The sequence below is a fragment of the Pelodiscus sinensis genome, chromosome 18 (assembly GCF_049634645.1).
Source record: "Pelodiscus sinensis isolate JC-2024 chromosome 18, ASM4963464v1, whole genome shotgun sequence".
Classification (NCBI taxonomy): Eukaryota; Metazoa; Chordata; order Testudines; family Trionychidae; genus Pelodiscus; species Pelodiscus sinensis.
In genome coordinates this window covers 7,845,913-7,862,337 of record NC_134728.1, presented here as the reverse complement: position 1 = coordinate 7,862,337, position 16,425 = coordinate 7,845,913, and the positions used below count along the sequence as shown (strand labels likewise).

The window sequence follows — 16,425 nt, the reverse complement described above, 5'->3', positions numbered from 1 at the left end:
TTCCATGTCTCCAAGTGGGTTCTTACAAACAAAAAAATATTATTAAGTGTGGGGTGAAGTACGCCTTGGGAGAAATTTAAAGAACAACGGATGGTCTGGTAGCACTTTAAAGACTAACAAAACATGTAGATGGTATGAGCTTTCGTGGACACGGCCCACTTCTTGGGAGAGTTTGCTTGAGCCTTTAGGGTAGTGGTAGGCAACCTGTGGCCCATTGGCCACATGCGGCTCATTGGGTTCTGTGCTCATAAGACATTTTCTTTTCTGTTGCCCAGGGTTGTTGGATTCCTCTGGTTTCCGTCCATGTAGGTTTTTTTCCTACCAGTATCATTAATGTGACACACACGTAAAGCCAGGGCATGTGAAGTGATGTATGCGCTGATTGAACCTGCCCAGGGATTGAAGTCAGCTGGGGAAGCTCTGCTTCGTGTTCCTCCACATGTGGAGATAAGATTAACATCTACATGGAGCAAGGGCCTTCTCAGCTTTTGCTCCCAGGCTGTGGAATTCTCTCCCCTGGGATATTAGCCTGGTGCCAATGCTAGCATTGTTTCGGTGCCAGGCTGAAGCAACCCTTTTTACTCATGCTTTTATTGGTGTTTGAGTCTGTGTGTGCGTGTGTTTGTGTGTGTGTGTCCCTCCTCTTGAGATGTCTTCGCAGATTTTAGGTTTTATGTCTCCCTGGGGTCTCGTATTTTAATTTTTTATGTATATTTATACTGTGTTTTTAAAATGTTGTAAGCTGCCTCGAATATTTTAAATAGTGAGGCAGGGTAAAAATGTTTTAAATAAATAAATAAACACTGACTGTGAGAGCCATGCACTCCCCCTGCATCCAATCAAAGCGCTGCTACGGTTCTATCGGCACAGCCCCAAAATACTAGGAACGCAAGTACAGTGAGCAAAACTATCCTATCCCATCTTGATTACAACAATCTTGCAGCCCACTGAGATGGAGGGCCATTCTTGTAGCCCACTCAGTAGCCTAAGTTATCCATTGTTGCATTACGGTTTAATTCTGCATCTTTGATGATCATTAACACAGTGGGACTCCTGAGAATTCAATGGCTTTGTACAGGTAGGACATAGGTATGTGCTATAAACTTTCAAAATCATAATATGCCTGCTACTGAATGAAAAAAGTGCTATGGTTATTTCTGTAAGATAAAATACAACTACAATCAGTGGGGAGACAGATTTTGCTTGATGCAGAGTCTGAAATAGACCATGTGAGGTGTCTTTGTCATGCATTATGCCTCTTTTCTTCTATTTATATGCCAGTAGTGCCTCATAGGTTGTAACCAATTTCTATTATTTCCATTACCCTTGCTCTACCATAAAAGATAAAAGCCAAGATTATCACTCTGGGCTGTTATTGACTGTGCTTATGTATTGCTTGCCAAACACATTTTAAGAACATAATGCGCTAGCACATAAACACAGTTCTTTTTAAGCACGTTGTACATACCTCACATGAGAATATTAATTATCAGTGATCAATTAGTATCCCAGGGATGGAGCCATGTAGATTAGGCTGATCGGCAAAGTGAAATGAAGACGCAATTTAAATAATCGCAGCTTCATTTAAATTTAAATGGCTGCTGAGCTGAGCCGACAAACAGCTGATCAGCTGTTTGTTGGCTCAGCACACTAGTCTGGACGCTCCCGCGCCGACCTGAAAGCCCTTTATCGACTCCCCGTTATGCCTCGCAGGATGAGGTTTACCGGGGAGGTCGATAAAGGGCTTTCAAGTCAGCAGGGGAGCATCCAGACTGCCCCGATCTGCCAACAAACAGCTGATCGGCAGAGCGGGGCAGCCATTTAAATTTAAATGAAGCCACAATTATTTAAATCGCGGCTTCATTTCCCTTTGCCGAACAAACAAATCTACATGGCTCTGTCGACGGAGCCATGTAGGTTAGATGTATCCCCAGTGATACATTCTATGCCACTTTTGGGGTATATATCATGACAACAGGGTATTAGGTGTACTGACTATATTAGGTCTGACAAGAGTTGCTGACATGGAATAGTGAACTACCAATGTGCCTCTGTGTCACAATGAGGGGTGGTTATTAATTATTTGTTAATAATTATTACATTATTAATTAATTATTTTATAAGATGCATATGGCTAGGAATCATTTCCCCACCGAAATGCAATTGCCATGCAGATAGTTGATATATGGCTGGATGCAAAGCCCACTGAAGTCAGCAGGAGTCTTTCCACTGACTCCATCAGAGTCCAGATCAGGCCCAAAGTGCAGACCAGTGACAAGCGGCACCACTGAGTTTATGGATGTCAATGAGAACTGATGGTCCTCATGTGTGATATAATCCAACTGGGCAACTCTGAGCCCAATCCAAGCAAACATTTACACCAGCTGTCCCAGTGAGATCAGTGGCCCTCTGTGGTCGAAGAGGGTTGGGCCCTTGGATTCTAAGGTCTTCTCCAAAAGATATGACAACAGTTTATCTACCCAAAATCATCTCAGTTTATCTACTTTGGAATGATTAAGAGCTGAGCTGAACCTGCTGGAACTGAAATCAGCATCTCAGGTGCACTTAGAGCTGTCAAACCTGGTGTTTACTCCAGCGAACCACCCTCTAAAGCAGCCTGCAAGGGTTGTCTCTTGTAAGCTGCCATATGTCTTCAATTCCAGCTGACTTCAAAGGAAGCTGCTATAGGTTCAGCTCTTCCGGTGTCATGCCCACACATAGAGACGTTAATTCAACTGGGTAAATATTACAGGAAGCACGTAATGTACTGCACCACGTGAGTCCGACCTGTTCTCCAAGAATTGCGGTGGTATTCAGTGACTGCCTAGCTGCTGCAGGCGCTAACAGTGTTGACTGTCTTTTGTCTGAAAGAATATGGTAGCATTTGTTCTCCATTGTGTAATATCTTCTCTTCTTGTGGTGTGATGGCCACCGTCTTGGCTGTCCCACTGGGATCTCCCGAACTAGAAGCATGGGTTGACACAGCTTGAGTTAATGAGCCACAATGGGGGCTGTCACAAATCATATCCCATGTAGATCGGCAGAGCGAGGGACCTGTGACACACTTCTGTAGGCACCAATTAAATAAGCATATAAAAACCAGGGGCCTGGAATATATAAAAGCCACCCATAGGTACTGGGACTATGGTTGCTGGGGATGCTGCAGCACCCTGTGGCTTGAAGTGGTTTCCATTATAGCCAGGGTTTACAGTTTGGCTCAATGGTTCTCAGCAACCCCATTATACAAATTGTTCCAGCACCTCTGAAGCCATCTCTCCAGAAATCCGCATTATTAAGTAAATCCTGAATGTAAGCCCCATTACACACTATGAGATGTTATTACATACCAGAGTTCACATTTTTTGGCTAGGTCTACACTACAGGAGAAAGTCGACCTAAGATATGCAACTCCAGCTACGAGAATAGCATAGCTGGAATCCAATGTACCTTACGTTGAATTTCTGCAGCATCCCCACTGCAGGAGGTAGACAGGTGAAACTCTCCCATCAGTTTCCTTTACTCCTCATGACCCAGTGGAGTACCAGAGTTAACAGGCATGCCATCAGTGCTCGATTTAGCGGGTCCTTACTAGACCCACTAAATCGAACCCGATGAGATCAATCGCCCACACGTCAATCTCCGGGAAAGTCAAGACAAGCCCTTTGAATGGTGGTTGTCGATGGATGGCTACTGAGTGACTGGTTCTCCAAAGGCTGAGAGGTTTAGTTCAGATAAGGCTGGGAAACAGGCTGTGTAGCCAAAGTGTTTCGTCCTTTGCTCAAGTGTCCACCAGCCACATTCATTTCAAAGAAAGAAAACAATCCAGGTTTGCCAATATCAGCCAAAAAGAGACAGTAAAGAAAACAAACACTGAGCTCCTTTAGGGTACGTCTAGACTACAAGCCTCTTTCGAAAAAGAGCATCTAGACAAGCAGATTTTTTGAAAAAGCATCTCACTTTTTCGAAAGAGAGTCTAGATGCTCTTTTTTGAAAAAGCCCTGTTTTCATGCAATAGCGCCTTTTTTTGAAAGATGACTTTTGAAAAAAAGCATTATTCCTCATAGAATAAGGTTTACCACCGTCGACAAAACTGCCGCATTCTTTCGATTTATTGTTGACAGAACGCAGCGGTAGTCTAGATGCAGGTAAAGTTTTTTCGAAAAAAGGCCACTTTTTTTCGCAAAAAACCCTGTAATCTAGACACACCCTTAGGCTATGGAGCTATGGAGAATGATAAAACAACATTATAGAGACAAGATCCCTAGTCCATTAAGGCCTCTCTATACCAATCTGGTGGTACAAAGGGCCACTAAAAGGGCAGAAAGAAGTCCAGGAAATACCCACAGCACAAGTGGGGTATAGAGTTGTGGGCTCCCCCCTCCCCCACAAGCAGAGTATAGAGTTGTGGCCCCCCCCAGTGCAGAGAGCCTGGTGGCAAACTGAGCTGGAAGTGGCAGGATGAGGTCTGGAAGAGCTGCACCAAGACACACTCCTCTCCAACAACTCTCTGGCTCCCAGAGCCCATAGCAAACCTTAGGGGCAGAGCATCAGTTAGAACAGCCCTGAGGTTGATTTCACTGGAACCATACAATTCCCAGAGTCCCCAGAATACAGGAGGGGAACAGAGGTGGTTCATAGCGCCTGTAATTCCCTGCACTCAGCACACTGAGGCTGTGTCCAGACTCAGGGGTTTTTTCGGGAAAAGTAGCCTTTTTTCGAAAAAACTTCACCTGCGTCTAGACTGCAGCCGCGTTCTTTCGAAATTAAATCGAAAGAACGCAGCTTTTCTTTCGACGGCGGTAAACCTCATTTCACGAGGAAGAACGCCTTCTTTCGAAAGTGCTTCTTTCGAAAGAAGGCGTTCTTGAATGTAAATAGGGCTTCTTCGAAAGAGAGCATCCAGACTCACTGGGTGCTTTCTTTCAAAAAAGCAGCTTGCTCTTTCGAAAGTTCCGCGTGCAGTCTAGACGCTCTCTTTCGAAAGAGGCTTGCAGTCTAGACATAGCCTGAGTGAGAATTCAGGTCATTGAATAGCAGTCCGGGCCATTCTAGAAACCATTCTTTTGTCCACGTTTATACTTACACAATGTGAATACTCCTAGAAGTTAGACTGGCTAGGTCATGTAGAGCAGCTCCCAGCCACGCAGGCTAAGATAAAATACTGTGTGTAATCTAATACAATTATCTCCCAAAATTGACTTCATATCTAGTTTAGCATGTTATAGAGAAAATCAAGAATGGCATCTTTTAAATCTTCTTTTTCAAAATAAAAAAATGCCCATCAAAAGTCATAGCTTCCGCTGCAGGCTTCCTGCACAGTAAACAACCTCATTCTTTCTTTCTTTCTTTCGCTCTTTCGCTCTTTTGCTCTTTCTTTCTTTCACTCATTCTATCGCACTTTCTTTCTTTTGCTCTTTCTTTTGCTCATTCTATTGCGCTTTCTTTCTTTCTTTTGTTCTTTCTTTCTTTCTTTCACTCATTCTATTGCATTTTCTTTCTTTTGCTCATTCTATCGCACTTTCTTTCTTTCTTTTGCTCTTTCTTTCGCTCTTTCTTCATCTAAACATTTGTCTTATGTAGGATTTGTCAATAGGATGATTGATACATGAGTTAGTATTGTTTGTTTGTTTGTTTTTTGTTGGGTATACATACTACAAAGTTAAAATTGTAATGGAAAACAGAATGTATTACTGTGTCTTAAAACACTTTAGATTTCACAATGCAGAAAAACGGTTGGCTACATTTTGTATGCATTTGTCCACTCAACATTTATCAGCCATTACTCTGTTAGACATTCAGTCTTACTGTCAAAGGCAGTTTTATAGAACTGCGTTTCTATGTTCATCTAATATTTTGTTTACAAGATTTAATAAACTTTTAGACTGAGATTTTTAAAACTGCTTAGGAAGCAGAGGAAGCTGCTATAGGCTCAGCTCTTCCTCTGCTTAGGAATTTTAATAGGAATTGACCATCTAAATCCTTCTGAGGTATCTTTCAAAACTGCAGATTTAGTTTATAAAAATAAGCTGAAGTAAAATATGGCCAACTGCTAATATTGCAGCAACAGCACTGAGCTCTTGCACTTCATTTCAAACAGATGAGAAAAATAATGCTGTCATAAGTTTAGAAATATCAGAAAACCTCAGATGTGATAATTTAGGGACCAAATAATAGTTTAGATGTAGAAACGGTAGAAAGAAAACAGAAGGCCAAATAAATAGAAGAATCTGTCACAGGCTTTATTAGTTTGGGGGGGATTGTGTTTGTGTTCTCCCCAATCTGGTTCCCCATGGTTTTATTTACAGATGCTGAATCCTATTTTTCCACTGTGGAAATATCAGCATTTGATAGGTCCAAGCCTGAGCCTATGAAACTCAATTTAACAGGAGCCCTTGTGTTCATTGGAGGCAAAACTGGAACCTCTTCATCGTATCCAAATCCCCTAAGCACTTTGCCCAGTAACTTTAATGGGCTTTAGATCAACCCCACGGTAACTTTTCCTGTTGAATCAGACCCTAGGACATTGTCACCCTATGTGCACTTGTCACTCTGCTGTGATATTAAATGAACTCTTTATTTCTCTTTAAAAGTTAGAGGCTCACCTAAGCTGAACTGCCACAGGGTAATCAACAGTCTCTGCCTGTCCACGAGGAAATCCCTGAAAGAACCCAAAAGGATTGTGTGTAGCTGTTCCTTTGATCCAATAGAAATAGTTTCAATATTTGTCCTTTTACAATCCACCTGCTAAGAACCTGGCTCAACAAAGTGTGATGAAAGAAAAGGGGCAGTAGAAAGAGGTTTCAAAAAGAGAATGAGATAAAAGAGGAGGCTTTTTAACTTAATGTTTTTAGATAAAAACTGACATGGACCTCTGTTCGGAATTGGACTCCAGGGAGTGGATGGAGTTGGCCTGGATTGTCACCCAAGTATTCTTGATCCAGCTGATAATAAAATTGAAGCATACGGATTCAGGGTGTCAGATACGGGACAGAGCCTTCTAAGCTGAGCTGCACAAAGCCACATATCATAAATAACAGAGTAGAGATTTTTTTTTTCTGAGATGCTGCACAACTGCAATTTAAGATCAAAGCACAAGTGTCTCTTAATAAGTATAAAACCATTGTGTGTACAACTGCATGGTAGCAATTTTCAAGTACCTAAACAGGTGTTACAAGGAGAAGGGAGAAAAATTGTTCTCCTTGACCTCTGATAATAGGTCAAGAAGCAATGGGCTTAAATTGCAGCAAGGGAGATTTAGATTAGACATTAGGAAAACTTCCTAACTGTCAGGGTGGTTAAGCACTGGAATAAATTGCCCAGGGAGGATGTGGAATCTCCATCATTGGAGATATTTGAGAGCAGGCTAGACAGACATCTATCAGGGATGATTTAGACGGTGCTTAGTCCTACCGTGAGGGCAGGAGACTGGACTTGATGATCTCTTGAGGTCCCTTCCAGTTCTAGTGTTCTATGATTCTGTGATTCTAAGTCTTAAACTTTTCTCCAAAAGAATCTACTGGGGACCATTTCTAAAGCAGGTACAGTTGTTAGCACCTGAGAAATGCATGTGTGTGTATGTAAAACATGCATGCAGATAGCACCTTTTATGCTATTTGGAGACCCTTTACAAAAATTCTGTTTTCTTCCTGACCGTTTTGACAGTGCTGTTATCTGGCCGTATAAATACATTGAATTTAATATCAAAATGAATAGCACAGAGGATGCATAAATGAGCAAATCATTTCTTTTTGTATGCAATAAAAATGACCTGTTTTATTTTATTCAGAGAAGCTGACACAAAATTTCCCATCTGCAACACTAGAGTCCGGACACTTTGCTACAGAATTTCGGTTCACTCTGTTATGGGCTTTGAGGTCCCCTGTAGTCTCATTCTCTCTCTGCTCTGCTGAGGGCAGCTCCTAATACAGATGGTCCTGTACAGCTGCAGCTGGCAGAATGCTCCCATCCTGAATGAGCGGGGAGCTCGAAGGAGCACAGCAGTAGCTGTGACTCAGACTTTAGTAAATGTTGTTTAATAAAGGAAAAGGCTCAGTGGAGGGAAATAGCCCCAGCGCTGCATAAAAAAGCAGGTCTGGCTGATGTGATGTGCCTTGCTTTTCATGCACAAAAATGTCTGTGTTTACTGGATTTTTTTAAACTATTACCGCAGCATGAACTGAAGCTAGTGTCTCAGTCCTCCTGTGAATTCCATAGGTGTTATCAATGTCACTCCCAACTTTGCAGCTCTTCAAATATTGTTTTCTTGGGTGCACTGCCATATTCCCAGGCAGGGTTGCTAAGAGGAACTAGCACCTGCTGTTATCCATTGAGGGCTCATCTCCACTTCCCAAAAGATCGACACTCTAGAGAACGATCTCTCTGAGTTCGATTTAGTGGGTCTAGTAAGGACTCACTAGATCGACCACTGATGGAGCCCCCATCAACTCTGATATTCCACTGGGTTGCGAGGAGTGAGAGAAGTCGATGGGAGAATTTCTCCCATTGACCTTCACAATGGGGATGCTCAGTAAGTCACAGTAAGGTATGTTGACTCCAGCTATGTTATTCATGTAGCTGGACTTGTGTATCTTAGTTTGGCATTGCCCTCTAGTGTAGACCTGGCAGGAGAATAAGTGACTTCGCACCCATTTGAAGACTTTAAGGGTGGTTTTAAAAAGATGCAAGAGGGCCTTACTTTCTTCTTCACCTCATCTTATTTAAGGGCTGTGCCAGCAGCCACCAAAGTAAGGAGCACAGCTCCTGTGGTCAGGGGCCTGCAAGGCAGGATCAGGCCCTCATTGGATTTATTAATTGTATTATTTCTTTAGATTTAAATCACAAAGCTGTAGGTGCCCTAACAGTGGATTGGAAGTACAGTTGCAAACGGTGATCATACAACCAGAGGAATACAGCCAGCCGCTGCAAATGTGCCCCTCTTCCAACCCCCATGTATCTCGCAGCTGAACTTTTAATTAAGAAAATCACATGCCTCCAACTGATGTACACCATCTCCTCTAAGCCTGGATGCCAGAACAGTATCAAGAGTGTGGGCAGGAGGGAGAGCAAAGATCAGGGATCATGGCATGCTCCCCAGAGGTACCTGTCCTGGGCCGGGGAAGCTAATGCCCCATCGGTCCTAACTTGGTGATGAATCGTGGACCTGTGCCATGTTGTGTGTACACTGAGACGACAGTCGAGAGCCAGCTTATCCCCAGCTCAGACCCAATGGAGCAAAGTTTTGGCTAACGTCTGACCTCTCCACTTTTCAGTCTCATCTCTTGGACTTCTCTAATTCAAGTTTACACTTCATGAACTTTCCTCTGTTTCCTTAGCCTGTCTATTTGCTGGGATTGTTGTCCATAGGCACAGCCAACACAATAGGCTACATGCAAGGCCTCACGCAAGCATGCCATCTGACAGGGCCGGATCTCCCCATTTGGCAACGCAGCTCTCCCTTACTCCTTCCCACCTGAGTCTTGGTCTTGCAAATCCTACAGCTGGCACTGCTCCTGGTCCAATGCTCTGCACGCAGGGCTGGGAAGCAGGTGCTCTTGGATTCTTCTACCAGCTCAGATGCCGGCTTTGGACAAGTTGTTTCTGACTCATTTTATCCACCCTTACAATGGAGATACAAGCAGTATCTTGCACACTCCACAGGAGCATGAAGACAGTTAGTTGCTGAAGGCCCAAATGTGGGGTGATTTGAATGGAGGATTAATCTGTATTCAAAAAGCAGAATTCCTCCTCATGCGCTCCATTCCCCAGAAGGAGCCCAGTGCTATGCCTTCTCATGAGGCACAGCATACTCCCCTCTGCGCACCAGCCCTGTTGGTGAAGAGGGAAGGGGTCTGAGAACAAGCCCCCAGTCTTCAGGACTGGGGCACTGTTCACACCTAGGAAAGGGGGGAGCTTCCCTGAATACGGAGGCTGCAGACTGCACCTGGTTGCTTTGTAGGTCTCAAAGGGAACTTTCCCAACTAACCTCCCCATAGGAGTCCTCCTAAAGGTCAGGAACAATTTGCCCTTGCCATCTGTGAAGCACATTCGGGATGAAGAGCAATATGATGGTTATATTTAGCTCTGATTTTTCTCTCTCGCTGTTATTTTATGCAGTTTTGACTAAGGTTCCCTGCTGGGATTCTGCCAGGCACCTGCCATTTCTCACAGTGCTGGAAATAGGCATTGTAAGAAAAGAATCTTTCCCTTGATTCTCAGACTTCAACAACATCTAGATCAACAACAGCACCTGCCCACAGGGCTTTATCGCCCGTGATTCATTAATGCCCCATTTTATTTGCCATTATCTCTCGGCTAAAACTGGGAAGGGGGGAGGGGAGCTCTTTCTCTGCTCATTTTTTTAAAAAACAATTATTAGTCATGTTTATTGTGCTAGTGGCTGAGGCCAAACCAAGATCAGGACTGCACTGACAGGCATTGTCCCGAAGAGCTTACAATCCAAATAGGCAGGACAGACATTGGGGCGGGGGAGGGGAAGAACACCCAAACAGAGTTAGCTGACGGATAATGGCAATAAGTGCCAAGATTCGGGGGGAGGGGAGGCTGGGGGTTGGGACGGGATTAATAGACAGAAAGACAAAGGAAGGGAGGGAAGCACTGAAGAGAAGGAGCTGGTAGGGTTAGGGCAGGAAGAAAGAGGGTAAGAGGGATAAGGCTGGTGTAAACTTGAAGTGAGGCGACTATGAAGGAGGGGACCAGAGTGCACAGTAACCGAGAGACAATTTTCCAGTCAATCATCAGCATCTGTCAGTCTATAAGAATGGCCATACTGGGTCGAACCAAAGGTTCATGTAGCCCAGTAACCTGTCTTCCAAAAGCGGCCAAGTGCCCCAGAGGGAGTGAACTGAACAGGGAATCATCAAGTGATCCCTCTCCTGCTACAGCTGCTTGTGCAACCCCTTTGCCGACTCTCGTCTCTGACTGCGGTGCCTCCGAGAGGTGGGCGGAGGGCACCTAGCACTCCATAGGCTCTCGGAACAGTGGCGTAGCAAGGGGGGGGGAGGGACAGTTGCCCCCGGGTGCCATGCTAGAGGAGTGCCAATTTAGCCCCCCTCCGCTCCCCCTGTCATCCCTTAGCTCACCTGCTCCTCCTGCACCTGCTGCTGGCTGGAGCCTCTTCCCTGCCTCTCCACCCCCAGCCCAACCCTCCATCTCTGCTGGTGGGTTATTGTGCACAGGGGCCCGGCCCCACACTGAAGGGGGCAGGGGAAGATGCAGTACAAGCTTCCCCCACTCCTCCCAGGGTCAGGCTCAGCCGTGCGCCAGGTTAGGGCCCCGCCACATGGCAGCGAGGAAGAGGGGCTGCAAATTTTGCCTTTGCCCCTGGGATGCATAACACCCTCGCTACGCCTCTGACTCAGAATGATCCCTCAGCAGCTGATGGGGAAAGGTTGTCATTGGTCATTACAGAGGTACTCTGCTAGGTCTCCAAGGCCACCCCAAGGACTTGAGGCTGGGAGGAGCACAGGAGAGAATTGTCGGCACTGTGGGGTCGAGGGAAGCGTCTACGACACTCTCAGTGCAAGGAGAGGGTGATACGTTTGTGGTTTAATTGTGTCGAATCAGTAGCTCAAATCATGTAAAGGAAGACGCCTCCGTTATAGCGATGTCATGAGCGTAGAGCCCCAAAAATGGCACCGAGGCTGCGATTACAGTAGGAGTTGGGCTTGGAAACCCAGCAAGTAACTTTGAAAAACCTCAGACTGAATGTTGCATTTGCGACAGAGCTGTAGATGGCCCTGGTACAACGGCAGCAACACGTGAACCAGCACTTCTGTAGGTCTCATGCTACTCTGGATGAATCAAGGAGAATTTCCCCCTTGGCTGCCACTGGAGCAGTTAAAAGATCATAGAATCCTAGAGCTGGAAGAGGCCTCAGGAGGGCATCAAGTCCAGCCACCTGCCCAAGGCAGGACCAATCCCAACTAAATCAACCCAGCCAGGGCTTTGTCAAGCCAAGACTTAAAAACCTCTAGGGATGGAGATTCCACCACCTCCCTAGGTGACCCATTCCAGTGCTTCACCACCTTCCTAGTTAAATAGTTTTTCCTAATATCCAACTAGACCTCCCCCACTGTAACTTGAGCCCATTGCTCCTTGTTCTGCCATCCGTCACTACTGAGAACAGTCTCTCTTCATCCTCTTTGGGACCTCCATTCAGGAAGTTGAAGGCTGCTATCAAATCCCCCCTCACTCTTCTCTTCTGCAGACTAAACGAACCCAAATCCCTCAGCCTTTCCTTGTAGGTTATGTGCTCCAGCCCCCTAATCATTTTGGTTGCCCTCTGCTGGACCCTTTCCAATGCGTCCACATCCTTTCTATCGTGGGGGGCCTAGAACTGGACACAGTATTCCAGATGTGGCCTCACCAGAGCCGAATAAAGGGGAATAATCACTGTTCAGGATAGGACAGCGATTTTCAAACTTTTTTCTCATGACCCAGTTGAAGAAAATGTCCGTGGCCCAACATAATTGACTAGAATGTAGGCTCCAGGGTGGGACTGAGGATGAAAGCTTTGGGCTGTATGAGGGGGCTCTGGTTTTGGTGGGGGTTCAGAGCTGTGGCCAGAGGAGCTTATCTTGAGTGTCTGCCAGTCAGTGTTGCTAAGGCAGCTTCCTGCTTTTCCTGGCATTGCAGACCAGGCCATTCCCCAAAAACAGCCAGCAGCAGGTTCTCAGCCAATGGGATTGTGGATCTAGTGCTCAGGGCAGGGGCGGTGCACAGAGCCCTGTGCACTCTCTCCTCCTACCTCAACCTAGGAGCCCAGCTTGTTGCCAATCACTTTTGGGGTGCAGCATGGTCTGCAGTGCCAGTATAGGCAGGTAGCTGCCTTAGCACCCCCACTGGTCACCTCATCCCTCTGCAGCAGTGAGACCCAGTGCCTGATATTCCATGACTTAGTACTGGGTCTCGACCCATCATGTGAAAACCACTGGGATAGGAAGTTGGTTCAAGGAGGAAATGATCTCAAGAACTCTTCCAGTCCCAGCCACTTTGATTTTCTGGTCCCTCTTGCTGTCTTGTCATCGGTTCACTGATTATTTGACAGTCTTTCCCTGTCACACTCCACTCTGTGAGAGCCTATTGTTCAATGCATAAAAATTGCTCCGCTTATGATTGCAGATCCAACTTCTACATTTACATTACCCTTGTTTATAGGCTAGACTCACGAGAACAATCCTGATAGAGATGCAGCCGTGTTAGTCTGGTCTAGCTGAAACAAAAGACAGGACTTTGCAGCACTTTAGAGACTAATCCTGGTTTTCTGACTACAAGTGTCAGCAAATGGATCAAAACGGAGCCAGTTAACCTCATAACTTGATTACGGCCACTGCAGCAGCTTGCAAACAGACCGACTCCGCTTTGGAAGCCTCTTCAAAGCATAAGGAGACATGACGGGGCTAGACCAAAGGAATTAGTCGCTGCTGCATCTTACTGGCAGGAAGGAGCTTCTCAGTTGATTTTTTTTTTGTCATATGTTTGAAACTAGTGAGTTGTAGGAACAAAGAACATGTTTGGGGACTGATAGAAAGTGTGTCATTTTCAGCATCAGTGAAGTCAAAGCTGACTGACTACCAGCCATAGTTCTGGGCTTCATAAAGCAAAATACCAAGCAACCAAGGTCCTGAGTTGACATGAAGAAATACTTTCAGACAGGTGATAAAGGGTTTGAGCCAAACCCATCCACGTCCGTTAAAAGACCCCATTGATTTGGATGGAGTTTGGATAAAGGTGTCAATGGAAGCCTCTTAAAGTGAATTATGGCGAACAGTTAGAATCTGACCTGCAAATTTCATTAATTTCTGGAACATCTGATTGCTTTATTTTGGAAAACTTCCAGGGGTGTGATTCTAGTCCCACTACCAGTGTAGATCAAGTCCTCTAAAGGGAGGAGAGACCTAGGCCCTAACATGCTATTAAAGGTGTTTTTAAAAGTAATTTGCAACCTTAACTGTGTATCTTGGTGGAAGTTGTTTTTTAAAAATTTGTCTGGGCATTTATCCCTAGACTATCCCTATAATGAGACACATTCTGGTTGAGAGGGGGGTCCCTGGATTTTCACACATCGTTTCTATCATATAAGTAGAGATACTGCTGGAGAGGTTCTACATGCCACACTGGGATTTCCTTCTGAGCTAGAGGCATTTTCTTAATAATCAGACAAATACTGTGAACCACTGTCATATTCTGAGGTAAAGTCTCAGAGCGGTAGCCATATTAGTCTGTATCTGCAAAAACAATGTGCAGTCCTGCAGCACCTGGGAGTCTCTAAGGTGCCAGAGGCGCCTCGTTATATTCGGGTGTGATCCAGATGAGCAAGGGGTTGAATCACTGCCTGCCTGGGACTCTGGGTGCCTTCCATGCTCTGCTGCTACGTATCACATTCTGGATACGTACAGTCAGGGCTGGCCTTACCATGAGGAGAACTGAGGCAGCTTCCTTAGATGCCAGGCTGTGGGAGGAGAGGGCGGCACCACTAGGACCCAAAGTGTAGAAAATTGTGTCTGCTGCTGGTGCATATGTGCACGTCATTTGAGCTCCCCACCTCAGGTGCCAAAATGTTGTGGGACGGCCCTGCGTACAGTCAGCAAACAAGCGAGTACTGAGTGTATGTGTGTTAAGCAGGACTGAGGACATGATTTTCTGGGCTCTGGGGGGCCCCAGATCCAGGACCCAGAGGGGCAAGGCCTTAGGTGGAAGGGACAAGGCTGGGGGGACAACCTCCCCCAGCCAGCCCTTCAGCACTACCAGGCACTTACCTCTGGTGATGAGTAACAGGGCCCGGAGCTCTGGCTGCTGCTCCTGCTAAGGTAGCAGGAGCAGCAGATGGGAGCTCCAGGCCCTTTTAAATTCTTAGCCCCAGCTGCCTCTGTCCCTCCCTCCCTTGTTGGCAGCTCTGATGTTAAACAGCTAATTCAGCACTCTTTTTCTAGCAGCTTGCTTATTACATGCCAGCCCCATTTCCGTACATTTCAACAATGGTTTCTACTAGCAAAGTGACGCCAACCCACCTCCAGTCCCAAATTTCCCCAAACCTGTGGGCTCTGCAATGGCCAGGCCATTCCCGAACCATTCAGAGGAATTATATGGGACTGTTCGCTTTTTAAAGAGTCAGTACCCAGCAGCTTGCCTCATGAACCAAATTAATAATCGCTTCAATTCAAATAGAGCACTGGGTTAGTTTAGATTAAAACAAAGCATGTTTATTAACAACAGAGCATAGGTCAAACAATGCCAAATAAAAGAAATAAAGGTCGAGATAGTTACAAGCAAGCAAAAGTGAAGAATATGCATCAAAATCTAAAACTTAATCTAGCAAGGCACAGTCTTTGTTTCGATGGCTTCTCTCACCAATCACTCTTTGTCCAGACTGGCTGACTGTCTCTTAATCAGAACCTCCCGCAAAAGTAAAGGTGCTGGTTTCCCAGGTCTTCCTAGGTGAATGATAATATAAGGTTCTTTTTCTCTCTCTTGCGTAGTTCAGGGAACTTCTGAAATAAATTGTTCTGAAGGTTCCCCTCCCAAAAAGTAAAATTCATTCCAGCTGTGAGGAAGTAGGCAGGGAATCTGGTGTGGAGTGAAGTTCTGATCTGGTTTCTTTCCACACTGGTGTTTGCTGAAACATAAATTGTTCTGTTCCTGCCCTCCAAGTTGGAAATAAATGGCTGCTTGCCACGTGATTGCTAATCGACTCTGATGACACCTCCCTGGAAGTATGGGCTTGTTTTTTGTCAGGAAGAAACCTACTTCCCCACTCCCCATATTTGTCTGATTAGTTCCACATTTCCTTCCTTGGTCATTTACTGGACGCACAGAATGGAAGAAAATGATCAGTGTGATCACTTTTCCACTACATGAAAAGTGATTGCACTGCTTACATGACACCTCACTCACAGTTTATGACATTCAAGAATTAGGATACACTGAACTTTCACCTGCTGAAACTCCCTAGCAAATATCAATAGCTCCTTGCCCTCTTGCATTAGGATGCCGTTAGGGTCACAATCCCAGAACTCCCTCAGTCAATTAGTGGATCTGGAATAATTGTATTTTTATTTCTGCTAAAATAACAAATTGAAGGATCACATCCTAAAATGGACTTCTGTGCTCAGGAGGAAAAAAACCCACTCCTTCTGTGCCACTGCATTCATGTCACAAGATTTCCATCCGAACTGTCAACGTTCCTACTTTGACACATCTAACGTCATGTGTGGTGACAGGTATATTGCAAACTCCTGCTGAAAAGGAATCCTTTGGGAATAAAACATTACCATTGGTAAATATGCCTGATTATTGATTTTAGTAGTAGTAGTATCATGCATTGTTTGGATTGCGGTAGCATCTAGGAGCCTCCATCATATACCATGACCCTTCGGTGATGTACAACTAAAAGAAAAAGATGGGTTC

The 16,425-nt window shown here is 45.2% G+C and overlaps 1 protein-coding gene across 1 annotated transcript in view; it reads left to right on the top strand.

Moving 5' to 3' along the window:
* NTSR1 (neurotensin receptor 1) overlaps positions 1-16,425 on the top strand; it is a 160,103-nt gene that overhangs the window by 126,312 nt on the left and 17,366 nt on the right. The gene's annotated exons all lie outside the window — the stretch shown is intronic.